The sequence below is a fragment of the Podarcis bocagei genome (genome assembly GCF_964188305.1).
Source record: "Podarcis bocagei genome assembly, chromosome: 5".
In the NCBI taxonomy this organism is placed as follows: Eukaryota; Metazoa; Chordata; class Lepidosauria; order Squamata; family Lacertidae; genus Podarcis; species Podarcis bocagei.
In genome coordinates this window covers 6792276-6812118 of record NC_138129.1, presented here as the reverse complement: position 1 = coordinate 6812118, position 19843 = coordinate 6792276, and the positions used below count along the sequence as shown (strand labels likewise).

Sequence of the window (19843 nt, the reverse complement as noted above, 5' to 3'; positions counted from 1 at the left end):
CCCACTAAAATCAATGGACATGACCATCTTAAGTTCATTGATTTCAAGTACTCTATGACTTTCTTAGATACAAACCAGAATATCCAATACATTCACATTTAATGCTAAATTTCATTTGCACTGCTACAACATTGTGCTCTGAGAGTTCTGACTGAGGTGCCTTATATTATTTAAATTAAGCAGTTATGCCTTGCGCTCCAAGGCCCAATTGCAGTGCAGGATGAAAACACAGAGCTGCATCAGCATGAAAATCCCTGCATGTTCATCTGAGATTAACCGAAACTCAGAAACCAAATTCTTTCCCTCGCGGGATGGCATTGACAGTCCTCTTTACACTTTTACACTTTCACTGTTGTGTAAGGTGGATGAAGTATTTTGCTGGGTGCTTGCAAAAGTACAGTAGCTGGAACTGAATTTGGCATCTTAAGGATATCAATATTAAGATTTTTAAAATGAAGTTTCTGGCTCTTATGCCAGTAAAGAGAACATGAGAATATGTAGGCAATACCTGAGAAAATTTTACTACTAAACAATTAATTAGCACTAAGAATTTCCTTTGTATTGAACAGAACATGGCACAATGGGTCAATACATCTGGCTGATAACTAGAAGGTTGGTGGTCTGAACCCACCACAGGGACTGCTGTGGACAAGATCCTGCATTCAACTCTGCAATTCTATGATTCTAAGCACTGAGCACCCACAAGGATTTTTGAGAGTTATAGAAGAGTCCTGTCCCTTCCTTGTTTCTCAACTGGTAGACTTTGTTTCCATTAACAAACAGTCCTAGTTTCTGGATAAAATATTTGCCCTTGCAGTTGTTTTCTATAGGACAGTGGTGGCCAAACCTAGCCCTCCAGGTGTTTTTGGGACTACAATTCCCATCATCCCTGGCCAGTGGTCCTGTTAGCTAGGGATGATGGGAGTTGTAGTCCAAAAACAGCTGGAGGGCCAAGTTTGGCCACCACCGCTACAGGATATTAATATCAGCAGTCATACCGCAATATATTTTCAACTTGTCACAACATGATGCTAATCTGACAAAACCTAACTACCTACTTTAGTCAATCTGATAGAGATACTTTAGAATCTAGACTCCTTCAGTTTGGGACAGCGGTTAAATAGGAAGGTCCAACAACATGGGCTTACACCAGCATTGCTCAGAGGATTTCTCAATGCATGAAAGTTATCTTATCCCATTAGCAAATGTAACCTAGAGAAACAACATGTATCTCAACACAGCAGCTCTCATGATTCTGCAGATAGTGGACGGATTCGCATATAACACCATGGCCTGTTTGATTATCTAAACCCAGCCGCACCAGTTTTCTTCTGCAAATCTCTGCCTTGCTACAAGCAATAAACTTCCAGAACCCCAAATCTACAAACAAACATGTAGTTTTAGCCTCATTCTGCTTTGAACGTTCTTGATTCAAAAAAAAAGTTAGGTGCAAGAATGGAAGCAAAGTAATTTAAATGTGAGACGACAAAAGATTTTCCATATACAGTGGTACCTCTGGTTGCGAACAGGATCTGTTCCGGAGCCCCGTTTGCAACATGAGCAGAACGCACCCTGCGTCTGCGCATGTGCGGGTTGCAATTTGCCGCTTCTGGGCATGTGTGTGACGTCATTTTGAACGTCTGCGCATGCGGCGAAACCCGGAAGTAACCCTTTCCAGTACTTCTGGGTTGCCGCGGGACGCAACCTGAAAAGATTTAACCTGAAGCGAACATAACAAGAGGTATGACTGTAATGGCAAACTTAGAAGTTTGCTTTTCACGAGTAATGGATTATCTAATGTGTACAGATTTTATATTCTGCAAAACAACCATATCACTATCTTTTCCACAGATTCAGCCCTTTTGGGGAGCCCTATTTCATGGGTCCCACTTATGTTCTGTACCTTTAAAGAGCATGCCTTGCTACACACTCACCAGCCATCTGTTATGCATTCGAAACAAGGAGGGTTCCCTTGAAGCGGTTTCTCTCCAAAGGCTATGAAGAAAGGTAATCTCCTGGATTAAAACAGCATCACTCTTAACTGTCTACATACCAAGCACTAAGGGTTTATAGTTAGTACTATTGCAGTGGGGTGAGGGGAACAGACATGCACATATGCTAAACCCCATCATGCTCCACATTTCTTCATTACTTTCATTGTTTTCATGTATCTTAACCAATGTTTAAGTGTATCATGTCAGACTTAATTTAGATTAACAAACGTCTCTGCTCATTGAGTCACTACAGTGACTCAAGAGTCCCTCCTTTATCAGTGAACATCTGTGCCTTCATTTTCATACCCAGCCTCATGGTGGAATCACACTGCACAATGCCAGCTAATTTGGTCGCTGGGGGGAGGAAAGAAAAAAAAGTACAAAGCTGTCAGTCTTGTTTTCATGCGGCCCCCTCAAGAAAATAAGAAGGGGGGCTATTCAAAGTAACAATCCAACACCTTCAAAATCTCTGATATATCTTAGTATCTGTGAGATACAACATCAGCACCAACATATAACTGTAAGGAAACTGCAAGGTACATATGCTTTGTCATTTACAATAGCCCTCCCTTTACGGACGATTTTAAGAGTATTTCCCATGTCTAACTAAACAAATTGAAGCGGCTTAACAAGTGACTGATCCCAAGTTGCTTACTCTGCCTTGGCAATGAAAACACATCTCTGAAGCCAGCAAGCTGACATACTTCATTAGTCTTCTAAAGTGCTAAGGCAAAAGAACGCCAAATATGCCCAGATTGTGAACATTCTAATGATCAGGCCTCTATGTGCAGCTTGTACAGCACATGAGGAGGTTTTCAAAGAGCCTGATAAATTTATTCCTCTGAATTCACAAAGCCAATTGACCAGGCCCACCTCTAGAACACCTACATGCTGACATGAAATTAAGCAATGCATTGAAATCTTCAGCCACTTGTGTCTTCAATGTAATATGGTGTTAGAATGTTGGGCTAGGACCTGGGAGACGTGGGTTCAAATCCCCGCTCAGCCACAATGCTCACTGGGTGACTTTGGGCCAGTAACTGGTGAGGGGGACAGGAGGGGGACAGCCATGTACACCCCCCTGAGCTCCTTAGAGAAAAATGTGGGCTATAAATGCAGTAAATAATCATTATTTAATATCGCTTTATGTCAAATGCATCAATTCTTGGGCTATGGTCCAATTTCAAAGCTGTCCAGTAACGTCTCCCTGCCCTTTTGCACAAACGTGTGGCCTGAGACTAGCGACCTCCTTAGCTTTATGGACAGGTGCATATGTGGCACAAAGCCCCCCAAGCTGATGTTATTTCAGTGCATCGTGTACCAGGCTTGCCCACGTAGTATGGCCAAATCCTACAAAACTGATAGTGTGGTGCATCAGCTGAATTCCATCTAGGAACATAAGTTTGCGAATCAGTTCCAATTATTTATTTATTTGGTCCACTGGCAGCAGTTTTATCGCCTGTATGTTGCTTTTATATTGCTTTTATGCTATGCACTTTCTCTTTTCTGTACACCACTTTGGTATTTTCTAGTAGCACATGGCTTCAAAATCTTGCAAATACAATAAATCTTTTGAGACTTTCTTTTCAACATGGCCTTATAGGACTTGGAATTTTGCATGTTGCCAACTCTCACCCTCCTGCAACATCAAAATATCTACCACCCACCTCCCTTGTCTTCCAACAGTAGCCAGCACTAGATCTGCAGAGACACACAAGCCCATTCCACAATGCATTTTCGGTTCCTGCATGAGGCTTTGTTCACAAGAGATGCACACTCACTTGATGATAAGAATACAAACCTACATGAAATCAATGAACTTCAATTCAATGACCATCCTCAACATTGCCAACTGCTAAGAAGCCTGTTGGGTGAAACACTTCCTTTCTTATGAAGCTGAAAGACCTGTCAACTACTTAATGGGAGCTCTGATATCACAATGAATTGGTTGACATCACAAAATGGAACAAGCAACAGAAGAGCCAAAGAAATTTTGAAGGAGCAATGAACATCGGTGGCTGCAAAGGAGAGGCATCACAACTGAAGCTCAGAAGTGATGAAGCCCCAGCAAGATTATAGGGCTGAAGGCTATGACACGGACCATGTGGAACCACAGAAACAAAAGGCAAAGACTGGCTGGAGATGACAGTGCCAAAAGGTTAGTACCCCAAGCCCAGAATGAGTGTGTGACAACTAAAATGGAGAAGTACCCACAACTGACGTTTGTCTGTGACGGGGGAGAGAGTGAAAAGGACAGGTGTAGAGTGAGCAGGATAGCTAGCAATGGAAGGGGAAGTAGCTAAAGACCAAAGATATGGGAACTGGCCAGGGAAGAGTAGTTGACTAATGATAGGGGTGGGGAGAGAGAAAAGAAGCAAGAAGGAAGATGGTAAATCAACTGTGGGGCTCATATGGCATAGGGAGGAGGTCAGATACAAGGAGGACCAGTGCTTTTTTTCTGGGGGGACACAGGGGTAAGCATATCCCTAAACCTTTTGTGAATCTAAGTTTGGCCTCTTTGAGGGGCAGTATTTCAATATGAGTCAGAAAATGAGAGTACCCCTAAACATTTTCTTTAGAAAAGAAGCACTGGGAAAGACTATTATGAAGAGAATGAAATGGGTAGTTGGGAAAGGACTACCTTGGGTGGAAGCCATGGCTCAGTGGCCCAGCACGTGACGGGCATGCATAAAAGACGTAGGCTGAGTCCCCAGCATTTTCAACTAAGCAACAAAACAGATCTCTCTACTTAAGACCTTGAGAGCTTGCTATCAGTAATTTATTTATTTTATTTGATGTATTAAATTTCTATACCACCCTTCATCCGAGGATTACAGGGTGGTTTACAATATGGAAGCACAAAAAATACATAAAATAGTAGCGAATAAAAACAAAAGCCCACCCCCAAAGCAGATTGTACTGGATTAGACCAATTGGGAGAAATGAATCGGAGTAAGGCAGAATCATGTGTTCCTACAAAAAGAGGAGCGACCAAAATGCAATAGATGGAAACAAGCAATGGGAACAGGTGGTTGGCAGATGGAGATTAATAATGATGGGAAGATGGCCTGCATGAGAGCTATGGGCATGGCAAGCTCTGTCCTATGTCCCTGAGGTGCTTCAAGTGCCTTGACAGTTCAGCAGTAGCCTCAGCATTCCCTTGTACCATTCTCCTCCCGACCACCAAAGCTGGAGAAGAGGATAATCCTCACCCTCCATCTCCAAGGTTGGAAGGAAGGCTGGGGTTCATTACACGCATCTGAGTGTGATGGAACATTTGCCACAGCAAGCAGAACCACTGGCCTATACACGCAGGAAAGGTTGTGAGACTGAAGGGGATTCCTTTCTCGCCTCTCAAAGTAATAGCTTTGTTAATTTTTGCTGGTATAGCATATTCCTATAAAATGCCAACGCCTTTTAAAATGCTAGCATCCCTTGTGGCTCATTTTGTAGCTACACACATAAATAGCAGCACACTAATCTCTGGTATACAGAATTATGCTGCACGAAGTGCTCCCTGTAAATGCACAGGTGGCTATGAATAAGAAGCCAGCAAGAAAGTACATGGCTCAAACCATCCAGGAATTATTCTGAGGGGGAAACTGCTCCCAGCCCCAAATTAACCATGTCAGAAAGTATGCCCGATTCTTTAAAGAAGCATTACAGAGGGATCACCAAGGGCAAACTGGTATGGCACACTTCCCAGTTTAGCACAACAGTGCTGCATCAATTCCTTTAAAAAAGAGCACAGGACAAACCCATGCCAACTCTGTTCATTGAGCTGTACAGGCTGAAATACAGTGGTGCCTCGCAAGACGAAATTAATCCGTTCCGCAAGTCTCTTCGTCTTGCGGTTTTTTCGTCTTGCGAAGCAAGGTCATTAGCGGATTAGCGGCTATTAACGGCTTAGCGGCTTTAAGAAAAAGGAAACAAATTCGCAAGAACTCGCAAGACTTTTCATCTTGCAAAGCAAGCCCATAGGGAAATTCGTTCTGCGGAGCGACTCAAAAAACGGAAAACTCTTTCGTCTTGCGCGTTTTTCGTCTTGCGAGGCATTTGTCTTGCGAGGTACCACTGTAGTCCACAGAGGTCCCAGATGCCCTCATTCGAGATAATAAGTAAAAGGCCAGTGTAGTTTCGAAGTCAATCATGTGTGGATTGCATGGGACAGGTGTGCATTTGACCTCCCTGAAATCATTTCTGCAAACATAGCTAAAAGATAGCTAACAGACAAAGCTAATAGATATATTAGCTAAAAGATAGCTAATAGACATAGCTAAAAGATGGCATATACTGATCCACGGCTGGTGGGGGCTTGAGTTAAGAGAGAAAAAAAGCCCACAGTTCAAGCAATGAGGAAACCCAAGCATCTAAAGGACTACGTTAATCAATGGTAAACTAGGAGGGACCCTGACTTTATTAGACTGTTATTTCAATGTCTATTAGTTAATTGTGCATGTCACTCTGTATTGCTCTATCACTCTTGAGAACTTAGATGCCAATGCAGCATACCACCTTCTACCCTTCAAAACTAGCTTTGCACTCCATTACAGATTTCTCAAACTGCATGCATGACAACTACCATATTTTTCGCTCCATAAGACAGTTTTTTCCTCCTAAAAAGTAAGGGGAAATGTCTGTGTGTCTTATGAAGTGAACGCTGCACAGAGGAGGGACGGACGGGAGCTATGGCTCCCGTCCATCCCTCCTTCGCAGCTCGCTTTAAAGCAGCAAAGTGGGACAGGAGCCGCTTACACGGGTGTAAAGCAAGCACAGTGGTACCTGTGTAATCCCTCTGCCCCCACACTTGGCCACCCCCTTGGGATGTCACTTGCGTGGGCAACGTACCACATCCCCACAGGCGACGTGCTGCCACACAAGACCCTCCCTCCGCCACAGGTCTTGCCGGGACAGCAGTGCCTTCCTTTGCAGAAGTGTTAAATTTGAAGGGTCCTTGTGTTGTGTATGAAGGTGTGAATTAGGTAGGTTTGAATTTAAATGGGAATTGAATCAGATTTCTCCCTCATTCCTCCCTCATATGAAAGCCGCCAGAGCTCTCTGCAATGAACAAAAAAAGGAAGAAAGTCCCACTTCTTTTGGCTTTATTAAAATAATTGTGTGGGGCCATACCATACAGTCCTGAGATTTAAGGGACTCAATGTGGGAAGCTCATATATTTCCACTGCCTGCTCCCCTTACTAGGGGATAAAGTCTCTCTTCACTTGTTAATGACAGTTATGATGGTTCTTAATGCCACTGTTGACTGCTGTTCATCTTACATGGTTGAAATATTATTCTGATATACCGGTAGTTTATTAAACAGTTTAGTACAACATTTGATTCAGAATACTGTATTTTTTTTCTTGTTTTCCTCCTCTTAAAATTAGGTGCGTCATATGGCCAGGTGCGTCTTATGGAGCGAAAAATATGGTAGTTGTGAAAGCAAGGGATGAGTCTTGCACACTAGCACCTGTTAAATCCTGTGCATTCAAACGTTATTGTTCCAGAACTCAGGTCACATTAGATGTCAGAACTCCTTAGTCTTATTTAGTTACGGAAGTTTTTAATGACTGGTGTTTATAATGCATTTTTAATCTTTTGTTGGAAGCTGCCCAGAATGGCTGGGGAAACCCAGCCAGACAAGCGGGGTATAAATAATAAGTCATCATCATCATCATCATCATCATCATCATCATCATCATCATTCAATTTAAAACCTAGTGATCTTAAATTCTCGAGAATAATCTTTTGTAGAATATTCTCAAGAATATTCTCGATTAATGAGAATATTGTACCACTGAATGGCACTGCAAAAACCAGTTACTGGCACTAAATAAAAATATAGAAACATCAACTGTTTAAATCAAGGCCACCTTACATGCTGCTACACATAATTGTATAGGCCTAGGTACTTTAAATGTACAAAGCATTAAAGGTACTTTCTGTAAAAAAAAATCATACTGTTTGGCCAAGGGTACAGAATTGCTAAGAATAAGGTCACACCAAAATGTGGGGGAGAGGCTATTACATATACAGTGGTACCTCGGGTTAAGTACTTAATTCGTTCTGGAGGTCCGTATTTAACCTGAAACTGTTCTTCTTAACCTGAAGCACCACTTTAGCTAATGGGGGCCTCCTGCTGCTGCCACGCCGCTGGAGCACGATTTCTGTTCTCATCCTAAAGCAAAGTTCTTAACCTGAAGCACTATTTCTGGGTTAGCGGAATCTGTAACCTGAAGCGTATGTAACCTGAAGCGTATGTAACCCGAGGTACCACTGTAGTTGAAATACATATGAATTCAAATGTTCATCAAATTATGTAGTTCACATTTCAGAACTACCAATGGTGAATGACACAATGGCCAGTAATATAACTGGATAAAAACAATCATTATTCATTACTTACACTGGCAATATCACAGTTTGACTTATTATTTACTAGATTTTTTTAAATGTGGGTTGTAAAACTGGTTCTTACATTAGAATTTACAGTTTGTGGAGAATATTGTCTGGAGAATTTTCTAGCAAAGAATATTCTCGAGAATATTCTCACCTCACATCACTATTAAAACCTAACTTTGCAATGCACATTTTGTTATTGTAATATACTCTTTTACTGCACCTTTGAGGAATAAGAGTTCTCTGGCAATGCAACTCAATCTCTTATGTAAAACTGCAGTTGCCCACCCTGAACTTTTGAAACAGGGATGGCTGCAGGAATGAAATTAAAAGGGTTGTTTCTCTTTCAGTCAACTATTTAATCAATAAAATGACTTAATAATATGACAGATTACTAGCTATTGCTTTTTCCCAACCTGTAGTGCCAGTGCAGGATCAAACATACAGCCAACCAGCTTAATGTTAATTAAGAATAAAAGTTAAAATCTGGCAATTTTCAAGCGTAGTTCAACTCGTGTACAATAGCTTTATAAGGCTAATCCAAGATGCAGTCCTTGCAACTAGTGCTAACTAGAAAAATTATCTTCCTCCACTTCTACCAACTCCCACAAAGCAATGATGGAATCTCTCTACCTGCTGCATTTGAAGGGAACCAAACTGCTTTCTGCTCCTGCCACATCATCTGCCAGAGAGCTGAGATTTTCAAACTCTTAACAGAGGTTAAGAGGCTTCACTTGCCTTAACAAATCCGTCCTTATGAAACAGCACAGCTAGATCCTAGATGCGGGATCCTAAAAATTCAGCCTTCAGGTTCCAGAACAGGATTCTCCTAAGGACAAAGCACAGGTAAACAACAATATATCAGATTGCTAACAATACACTGTGTGTTGGGAGAACAGAGATGGGGCAGAGAATATTTAACAATGTCAAATGTTTATAATCACACTAATCTAATTCTTTCTTGCTTAATAACAACTGATTTAAATGAACCAGAAGACAGTTTTATGACTTTACTCATTGACAGAAAAATATAATCTCCAACAACTGCAGTTTGCATAGCTAATGCATGCAAATTTCTACAAGCAAGTAAGAATGATGGGTGACTTGGACTTCCCATTGATGTGAAGCCTCTTACAGCACTAGAATTCAATATGGTCAGTGATAATATTTGGCAGCTGCTAATTTGTGCAACTGATTAGAACAAGCAGAATCAGATGAGCGAAATGACTGCAACCTTTCAGCAAAATCCCACATGAAAGATTTTAAAGCATGAACTAAAAGGGTTTGGCAAGAACCTTTGGCCTTTGCCACATGAGATACTCTTACAAGTAAAGAAAAAGGCATTTCAAGTGATACAAACAAGTATACCCCATTGTTCTGGTGGTTGGCATCTGTCTGTCTCGGTAGACAGCAGAGGGGTGCGCCTTTGGGGGTGAAGTCAAACTGCTGAAAGGTCGCAGCGCCTGCTGTGGCTGTAGAGACCAATATGGGAGAGACATGTTTTGTTGAAGCTGGGGCAGATGAATGTGCCCGGTTGTGCTGCTGCAGACGAACCATGGTGTTTCATTGTTCTGGTTACACTTAGATTAAATGGCTGGTTAACAAATTACATCAAAAGGTAATACACCATGAGGTTTTGTGGTGAAATCTGTAATGTGCAATAAGGTTCCATGCATTAGTTTCAATGTAGAAAACAATGCTGTGATTTGTCAGAGCCACAGACAGCTCTCTCACTGTTTTCATGGTTGAGAATGCATGATGATGTAATTAATTAGCCACCCAGCTAAAATTAAAAAGGAATCAAACTAGATTATTTTTTTAATGGCAGCAAATGGGTGTAAAGGACAATAAATGTTAGTAGCGAGATAAGAAGGAAACTCAAGACTGTCATTTAGGTTACAGCTTACATGTATTTATGTAAAATCATGACTGTGCCCATTGACATCTTGAAATTGGTAAGCTAATGAACACCTTAGTGAGATAAAAGGCTATTTATTCCTATTCAGATCACAGGTGATTAAACAGAAATTCATTATCAGTTGTATTTCAGGAGTTTCACACTGGAGTCTCCCTTTGAAGTATCTGTGCTCAAGAATAGCCACCTTAAGGTCGGTAACAGTGTTCCTGGGAGGTTGTAATGGTCTCCTACTGGTTTCTATTGGCCTTTTTTATGTCAGTTTTTTGTCTATTTACCATCATGCACATGTCAGCAAGGAAGGAGCACATAGCCTCCCTGCTAGGATGGAACGGTCTCAGATCCCAGCCTACTGACAGAGGTTTGGATTAAAATAAAGCTCTGTGTTTACTGAATAATCTTTTTGTCGTTTCAAATACTCTGACTATATTTTCATAAACTGCATTTTATACAGTGAAGAGATTGGTCCCTCCCCTCCACACACATCCAAATGAGAGGAGAAAAATCACAATTCAGCGTTAAGGCTTTGAAATCTACTTTTCTTCAGTTCCTCCTTTTGCACAGAATTTCTAACTGCACTAAAACTGCAGGTTCTACAATCACATTTTTTCTTTAAACCCACATTACTTGCCTTGAAATTAATAAAGTATCTTCATATGCTAGAGGGGCAGTAGGTATGCAGAAAAAATTATTGTCATCTTAGGTTGCTAACAGCAACACTTGGCCTTTAAAAAACTGATTGATTTGTTGTCAGCTATGCCTGATGCTATTAACAGATGGAGGGGAAACTAAATTCTACTCACAAGTAGACGCACTAAAGTTAGTGGTTCCAAGTTAGTCACATCCACTTATTTCAATGGATCTACTATGACTAACAATGGATGCAACCCAATGACAATATTAAATATTGTTGCTATAATTTTTAAACAGGAAAGTATTTTATTATATTTTTTACCCAGCATCTCCTCCCATAGGAGCCCAGAGTGGTATAAAATTAGATAAAAACAATCTAATTAAAATACTGTTAAGAAGCATTTTTTATGTGGGTATCAGTAAGAGAGTTTATATATGCAGTACAAAAAGCAATGAATAATAGGTCACCAGCCCCAATCATCCTTGCCAAAGGTCCAGGCAAACAGGTACATTTTAAACTGTCAATGAAATTACATCACCATAGGAGACAAACACAATACTACAGGGGGAGAGGTCCAAAGTCAGGATGTTCCCTGCGGCGGTGACTTAATTGGCCATGCCCAATGGTGGAGCTATGAATAAGGCCTCCATCACAGATCTTAAGGCACAAGTCAACAAGTATTGGAAAAGATGCTTCTGTAAGTACTAAGGCCCTAAGTTGTCCAGGGCTTTTAATACTAAGGCTAACACCTTGAACAGGAACCAATAGCTCAGAGGCAACCAGTACCATGCTTTCAGGATTGGCATTATGTGATCCTACTTTGTTGTCCCGTTTATTGGCCCTAATGAAGCCCATCACTGCCCCCAGACACCAGCTTAGGACCTGAATAGTCTTTCCTGATTCAGATGAAATTCAGAGATGTAACTTGGTATCAGCAGCATACCAGTATTCCAGTTAGTAATGCAGTCCTTCCTGTTTCAAGGACCCAAACTTGTTGTATAGCGGAAATATTGGACAGGTCTACAGCCAAGTTCAGCATGCCAGGTTTTAAATTATGGACATGTTCATCAGCATCAGAAGCAAACTGCTAGCATCATCAGGCTGGCCGACCTCTTTCAGAATAGATCCCAAGTGAGCAATGTTTGCCTCAAAACTATTTTTCAGCAGACCTTGGAGCTTTGTATCAAGCCTAAACCACCCTGCCTTCACCCAGAGCAAATACACTGTTGAATCATATCAAGTACTGTCAAATCATAACTTGGAGAGAGACAAAACACAGAAAGATTTGTTTGGTTGATTCATATCATCCTTACTGCTTTCTGGGTGCTCTGCTGCTAAGCTCTTTTGAGAAATCCACATGGGAAGAGGCAATGGCCAGGTCTGCACATCATAGTAAGTGTGAGAGTGTGTCATATCATGACCATATAAACACGCTGGCTCCCCACAAAGAGCCTGCAGTCGCTTTGCTCCCCCCAGAATTTTTAGTTCAGCACAGGATGGTAACTCAACCAAGACTTAGCTTACAGTGTTATGCAAAGCCAGGATTGCGGTTAAAGTCTCTCCTCCTCAACCTTGGCTACAAATCATGGTTTAGGAGGAAATACTTTAACGGCAATCCTGGGTTCAGATGACACAGTATGCCTACCCTTGGATTATTTGCCAGTCCAATCTATAAAGTCCAGAGATGAGCAATATGGCTGTTGCCTTCTTCACAGAAAACAGTGTGTATACACACACTAAGCCATAGTACAGCTTAGCGTAATATATGAACATGACCAATCTGTGTGTTTAGTGGGTCTCTTGGCCTAGAAACACACTATGAGAAGCTAAGGATCCAGAGTTGTTTAAACTCATTTTTCCTAGGTAAAAGGTTATGTTTCCATCACCTAATTGGAGCAATCTAGTACGTACACATGCACACAATTTTTTCAGCTTAATTATGGCCCCCAGCTAGCTCACACTAAGACATATTTTTAACCATCATCATTAACCTTGTTTCACAGGTTACACAGACTCTTGTGACAAGTTTAACTACCGCTGCCCAAATGTTGTTGCTCTAATAAGCTTAGTGGATTAAAATTTAGCCATTTAAGTCTAATTGACCAACTTCTTATAAAGGCCTGTGACCTTGTACTCCATGTACATATGACACACCGATATTGAGTACAAGTAGACATAAGAGGGACATCACACCGTCATGCTTTGGGGGCAGAATGATTTAAACCACACCATGGGGTGGTTTGGGACTCCTCCAAGTGCACTTTGTCCCTGAAAAAGCTTTTGCTTCTCCTGTCAGAAGTGAACTCACCCCTGCCCTGAAAACACTGGTAAAAAGCATTGAGGGAGCGAACAATGCAGGGTGGAGAGTTTAGTTACCTCTCATGCTGTGCATGAAAGGCTCCCTCCTTATGCACACTCAGAAGGGATTCAGTAGTAACCCAAGCATCCTTCACACCCCCACCCCCACTGGGAGGGGCTTTCACCAAAGGCAGAATAGCAGTTACCATAGCAAGTAGCATTCAAACTCTTATATGACACTACAAAAATTAAGATGTTAAAGAAATTAAAGATTCAGGTAGGTAGCCGTGTTGGTCTGATGCAGTAGAAATATATATAAAAAATAAATACCGTATTTTCCCTCTAGAACACGCACCAGACCATAACACGCACGTAGTTTTTAGAGGAGGAAAACAAGAAAAAAAATATTCTAAACGAAATAGTGGATATATGATTTTTGTGGTTCATGCTGTGGCCACAGACATGTGATCTGGCAGTGAGTTTGGAGTAGCCCAGTGCAAAAATCCTGAGGATCCATGTGGATCCATGCTTTGTAACCATGGAGGAGGAAAGGAAGGGGAACCATGGATCATCTGCTCATGACTGCAGCAGATCCCACCCGCCACCCGTAGGCATTCGCTCCATAACACGCACAGACATTTCCCCTTACTTTCTAGGAGGAAAAAAGTGAGTGTTATGGTGCAAAAAATACGGTAAATTGTCCAGTAGCACCTTAGAGACCAACTAAGTTTGTTCTTGGTATGAGCTTTCGTGTGCATGCACACTTCTTCAGCTTATTTAAAGAAATTAAATTCTTTAGAAAGTCCCAAAGCCTTCCATTTCACAGACTAAATTATGGAATTGGTTGAATGAAAGAACCAATGAAGTCTTTCTTTTGGGGAAATTTATTAAAAGAAAAACACAAGTCATCTAGAAGAGAGTGCTTTAAGCTGGGTTGCCTATTGACTTATTTCTAAAATAAGTTTTTTTAAAAAACTACATTAGGATTCTAATATAAAAAGCAAGCAGAAACGGAACTAAAGAAAACGAACATCAGTTGCCTCCCAGCAATGACAGGCATTAATATCATGCAGGTGGCTTTGAGTGGATGCTGGCTAGTTTTTAATATATCAAAACCGTGCAAGAGTTAAGGCAGCATATTATCACCTCAAACAGTGTAGCTAAATATCCCCAAAAAGCTGGGACCTAATTAAATATGTAACCAGCCCAGGTTATGAAAAAACAGTGCCAAGGTAATATAGATGGTTCATATCCTTCCGAAGGAAAGTATCCTGTCAGGAGAAAAAGAAATAAAGTACTTCTATATACTGAGAAATAAAGTGTCAGCAGAAACCCACTTGGAATAGCCTAAAGATGGAAGGTAAGAAACAACTATAGCTACAAAGACATGAAGAACTGTTGTTATTTGACCTAAATATGAATTATATATAAAATCTAAAGCTGAAACCTCCACTACAATGTGAACATGTCAAAATACATTAGCAATATACTGTTTATTCTATCAGCTAAACAGCAGATACGCGCCTGCTGCTCAAGAGCCATTTGACTGACGTGATCCTGAAACCCGCCTGCTCGCATAAAAAGCCTAATGCTTTATTCTGCCCTAGAATCACCAGATTATGAATGTGAAACGAGAGCGCTAAGAGCAGAGCTCAGAAACTGTGACATCAGCAGCACCAGCAGAGTCAGAGTGACTTCATGAGACTGCGCAGCACGGGCAGCAGCGAGAGGCCTGGCAGGGTGTCAAGTGCGCAAGAGGATGCGCCTCCAGTGTGGGTAAGCTACACTAATACCGGAGCAGTCTTTCCAAATGTAGTAGCAAAGGAAACATCCAGCCAGGACCTATGCAAAGCAATTTATACTGTAGGTGATGGTTTTTCCTTTTCAAAGGTGTGATTAATAGGAGAACTGGCTGTGTACAGTGTCTTGAAGCAAAATCTCCTGACAATGAGCTGCAAACAAGGAAGCAGATTTCTGCTTCTACGATGGAACGTCACCCTCCTCTGTGCTCCCCGTTCCCATGCACCCTCGAAAATCTGTTCCAATGGGTTTTGGGACCCTTCCGGTGAAGGTAGGAATAAGCTCCAGCAAATAAAATGGCAGTCAACGTTTTCATTTTTGGAAAACTTAGAAGTTTCCCCACCCCCCTTTTTCCTCTCACTCACTAGGACACCTTCAAAATCCCGGAATCTCAGGCACACGTAGGGCCAATGATTTATATGCATGCATTCAAGTTTCAAGTTTTATTGCGGCCAGAGCCAGTGACACTAAACACCACAAGATCAAACAACAAGAAATCAACAACAACCTCAAAAAAAAGAAAAAAAAGGTTACACAAGGGAACTTCGCAGTGTGCCATTCAACAGAAGAGATTTACGCTTCCTAATTACTAAAGTGCAAAATTTAGCTATATGCATGCATTATAGATGCACCAGACAAGAGTGAAAGAAAAACACACTCCTTAAGTTTGGTTTGCTGGTTTTTTGAGAAAGGAGGCTGTTTACAAAGGGCAAGGATGCTAGGTGGAAGTGTGAATCATACTATTTAATGTGCAATGTTTCCTTATAGCCACCTGCAGAAGACCAAGGGAGAGATTTCAGAACAGCAACCATGTTAGCACATGTTGCTAACAAGTGATTCTGGCGTGCATTTTAATATGCAATTTTATTATATATTTTAAACTGTTGGTTTTACTTATATATTTTTAGTTTAACTTGCTTTTAGCTTCTGACTTTTATAAGTAACTTTAACATACATTTTATATTTTATGTACCAAGCTCCCATGGATGTAACTCAGGATTCTAGTAAAAACAAGCAGAGTAGGTCCTGCCAGCCTTAAGCCTGTCTGTCTCTGTTCTACAACCAGGAACTTCTCTACTCTACCATAAGGGGATGACTACTTTAAACAGATAAAACCACTAAATAAGATCTGCAAGAACAAAAATATGACGTGACTGATTCCTTGATGGTCCAGCTCTAGGCAAAGGACAGATAAGAACACAGAAGTTCCTGTGGGAGGTTCAAGACAGAAAACAACACATGCTTAATTCATTGAATTCTTCATCACAGGATGTTGGAAAGACCATCAGCATATCCTGACTTTTAAAAAGGATGACACAGAAGTATGGAGCTGTATCAAATACTACTGGTCACACAACCTATAAAAAGGACCCCAGGTTTGTAAGAGGGTCAGTCCCAAAATACTCTGGAGTAGATGAAAGTGTTGCTGCTCAAAGGTGAATCTCAACCAGCCAACTTTATTTGGAATGGTGGGAGATCAGTTGCTTAGTGAATAGAGTGCAGGCCTGCAAGGAAGAATGGGTATTCCTATAAGACTATGAATGAGTTTAGGCTGTCAAACTTGATGGTAGCTCCAGAAATAAAGATTGAGGAGTCACTTAATGCTAAATGGGGACTGAAAGCAGTTGAGAGTAAAGGATTCAAAGACTATGTTTAGAAGACTTCAAACTCTTCGCAGAGTGCAAGAGGGTTTTTTCCTTCTGGTTCCTGGTATTGCCTATGAGAACAATACAATTGAGAATTTCTGACATGTCACTGAGAAGAACAAGACCACTGAGTTGAAGGTTTACCCCAGTGCTTATCTCACGGGAGGGTAAGCGTTGGACACCATCTATTTTAGATATTATATTGCTATCAGTTTGTGTGCTAAATAGCTTTCTCCTCAATCAATGGGGCACACGGTCCGTACCAAGTGACCTGCCATGGGGCAAACAGCAGCTTGGGAAGGATATATTTTAATTGGTAAAATGACTGTAAGGGAAGGGTTAAACTCACACTCCTCCCGCATCTCCACTGTTTCAATCCGATTTGGAACTTCCCAAAGTGCTATTAACTTTTTAAAACAAACAAACAGCAAACTGTTCATGAATCTCTAGTCCTGCCATAAGTCAGAAGGTACCGGTATATTTTGACATGTCAAGACAGGATACAAGGAGGTAAAGCTTGGATCATCATTCCAACTGCAAAACAAAGGAAGGTGAATTGAAGTGGCACTGGGTAGAAGGGAAGAAGGGTGTTTAGGCAGGAATGTGTCTAGGCAAAGTACACACAGAGAAAGAGGAGCTCAGTTCCCATCCTGCCAGCTGTTTTAGTTTCTTCTGCACAAGGGAAACCGAATCACACACTACAGTGCAACAGTCATGCATTTTTGTAAGGGTGTGGCATTCAAAAGATTCTAACCTTAGCTGTGCTTTTTTGCCACTTCAAGTTTCTTCAAGTTTTACAATGCCAGTAAGAAAAGTGTACATTGTGGTCAAATACTACCCGGCAATGCAAGCTCATAAATGAGATAAAGTGTCCTGCACTGTATGTACTGCCAACAGAGATATTCTTTCCTTTCGTTTTCTTCCATTCCTTTGGCTTAGAAACAGAGTACAGTGGAACCTTTACTTACGGACATAATCAGTTCCGGAGGTCCGTCCGTAAGTCGATCCGGCAATCGCTTCTGCACATGCGCAAATGGCAGAAGCCGTTTCTGCACGTGCGTGAATCACGGCAAACCCGGTATTTACTTCCGGGTTTGCCGTGGTCGCAACTTGGATTGGGCCCAAGTAGAGGCGGTTGTAAGTAGAGGTTCTACTGTATTCAGGTTTAGAGCGCTCCACCCAGGCTTAACAAAAAAACAAGGGCTGCAGGGCTGAGGAAATATTTCAAGTTTCTGGACAGCCTGGAGATTATTCCAGCCTGGTCCCACACAAACACCATTAAATACATGGCTGTACTCAGAAAAAGTTAGCAGAGAATTCAGAAATGCCCATGTTAGGGATCAAATATATTTCAAATTTCTGTCAAGTAAGATTAACAGTAATAGCCAACTAAGTCTTATTTTTAGTTTCTTTCTCTCTATATGTAAAATAAATAAATATCACCTTAGGAATTTTGAAAGTGGTAGCAACAATATTCCCTTGGGTACTTAACATAATATATTGCTGATTTATGAGCACGCTGGGTACCGCATTTTCTAGGGAACACTGAAGCTCAGTACAAATGTTACACTTAACCATGGTACCAATACCCTGCATGTTGCCTTAACCCTGGATGACTCCAAACTTACAATGAAATTGAAGAGGACCTATAGCGACTCCTATCACACCTAACCAGTATCCATGCTGGCAGGACCTGATGGAAGCTGAGCATCCAAGAACCTACGGAGCACCACAAGTTCCTGTTAGTTTGCATTTCTTAGTACAGGAGGTATTGATCTGATGTGTAGAAATCTTTCCTATTCTAATTAATTCAAGAAGGTTCTGGAAGCTTTGTGTGTGAAAGAAACAAGCAGAAGGTTCATGATGTTTGGGTTACTCCTTTGGAGAAACTGAGTACAGCTGGCTTAAGCTGGTTCTGTTATCTCTTTCCGGCATGGTCATGCTGACTATGATAATAAGGCCAGAAGGAGTGTGGGTTTCACTTTCTCTATCTCTTTTCCTTCTGGTGTGGTGTTCTGTAGACATAATAAGTTATTGTAAGTTTAAGATAAGTCTGCTGCAGCTGGATTTCTTATGGACAGTGCCAATCCTGAATGTATTGGATTTGTGACCATTATGCTCATTTGCCTTCAATAGCAGTAAAGCTCTGCTGGATGAAATTAATTGCCTCTGGTCTATTTTTCTGGGAATCCTGCAACATGTTTAAGTTTTTACTCTGCTAACTATACATCGGAGTTCTGCTCTGAATCAATAATGAGTAGAATTCCTTGACAGTTCCTACCCCTTCATTAAGCAATAGTTTATTACAAGCCAAGACCATAAATCAGTTTCAATCCTTCCTTCTTTTAATAAACCACCATTAAAGCTGACCATAGTTTGTCCTTTCCAGCTATAACAATAAACAGAGGTTAGAGGAAAAACAGGAAGCAGGTGCTTCCAGTCCCCAAAGATAGGAGCAAGCCCAAGGCTGCCTCACATAGCACGAAACTGCAGTTTATCATTATATCCAAGTTGGGTCATGGAAGCCATTGGTTAGTTTACTTAGCTAAGTCTTGCCCTTGAGAGCATACAAAAGTCAACTATGAAACTTGTCACCTGCAAGCATAGTGCCTGGATAAGTGGGGCAACAGTTTTTCATACTTCCCTCAATGAAGCTTAACTACTTCATGAAGATTCACTTCAAAGGAGGTACTTGGAAGCAGTCCTTAACCTAAGTTTTATATTGAGGTATAATAAACATCTTATCTGGCCTTGATACCTGAAATATAGATCTTTTGGGCCTACCCTATTCTTGTGGCTATAATTCATTTTAGACTGTTTTAAATATTGAATTTTAAATTGCTGTACCCTGCTCCGAGGCCTGATGTGGTAAGTAAGAAATTGAATAAACAGCAGTCAAGGAAAATAAACCACGGTTCAGCATTATGCCTGCAAGAATAACTGTTGCCAGGCTTTTAATAAACACAAACTACCAGGTTTCAGACAAGCATCAATTACCTAAGTGACAGGAGTACTGCAACTCTAAAACAGCTTATTTTGTTTATTTTTCCACTTACGCTATAGTTAATGCACAGTATCAAAGCGTGAAGTAACTGTGCCTATAGTGAACTTTCATGTCTGACCAGTTACAAGTACCTAGCAAGAAATCTTATAGTGC

General features: G+C 41.1%; 1 protein-coding gene and 1 long non-coding RNA gene across 5 annotated transcripts in view; one reads left to right on the top strand and one right to left on the bottom strand.

The window, feature by feature from the left end:
• Positions 1 to 19843, bottom strand: part of DNAJC5 (DnaJ heat shock protein family (Hsp40) member C5) — a 53030-nt gene that overhangs the window by 22539 nt on the left and 10648 nt on the right. The window contains exon 2 of one of the 4 annotated variants that reach the window (XM_081196761.1): positions 9132 to 9222. The gene's annotated coding sequence lies outside the window, so the exon portion shown is untranslated. Of the gene's footprint in view, positions 1 to 1934; positions 1972 to 3795; positions 3903 to 9131; positions 9223 to 19843 lie in introns of those variants that run through there. The other 3 variants (XM_081196762.1, XM_081196764.1, XM_081196763.1) reach the window with 3 other exon arrangements.
• On the top strand, positions 4008 to 17973 carry LOC308588386. The gene is made up of 5 exons (XR_014008687.1): positions 4008 to 4152; positions 9042 to 9239; positions 10433 to 12334; positions 14848 to 15311; positions 16018 to 17973. It is a non-coding gene; the product is annotated as an uncharacterized lncRNA (long non-coding RNA).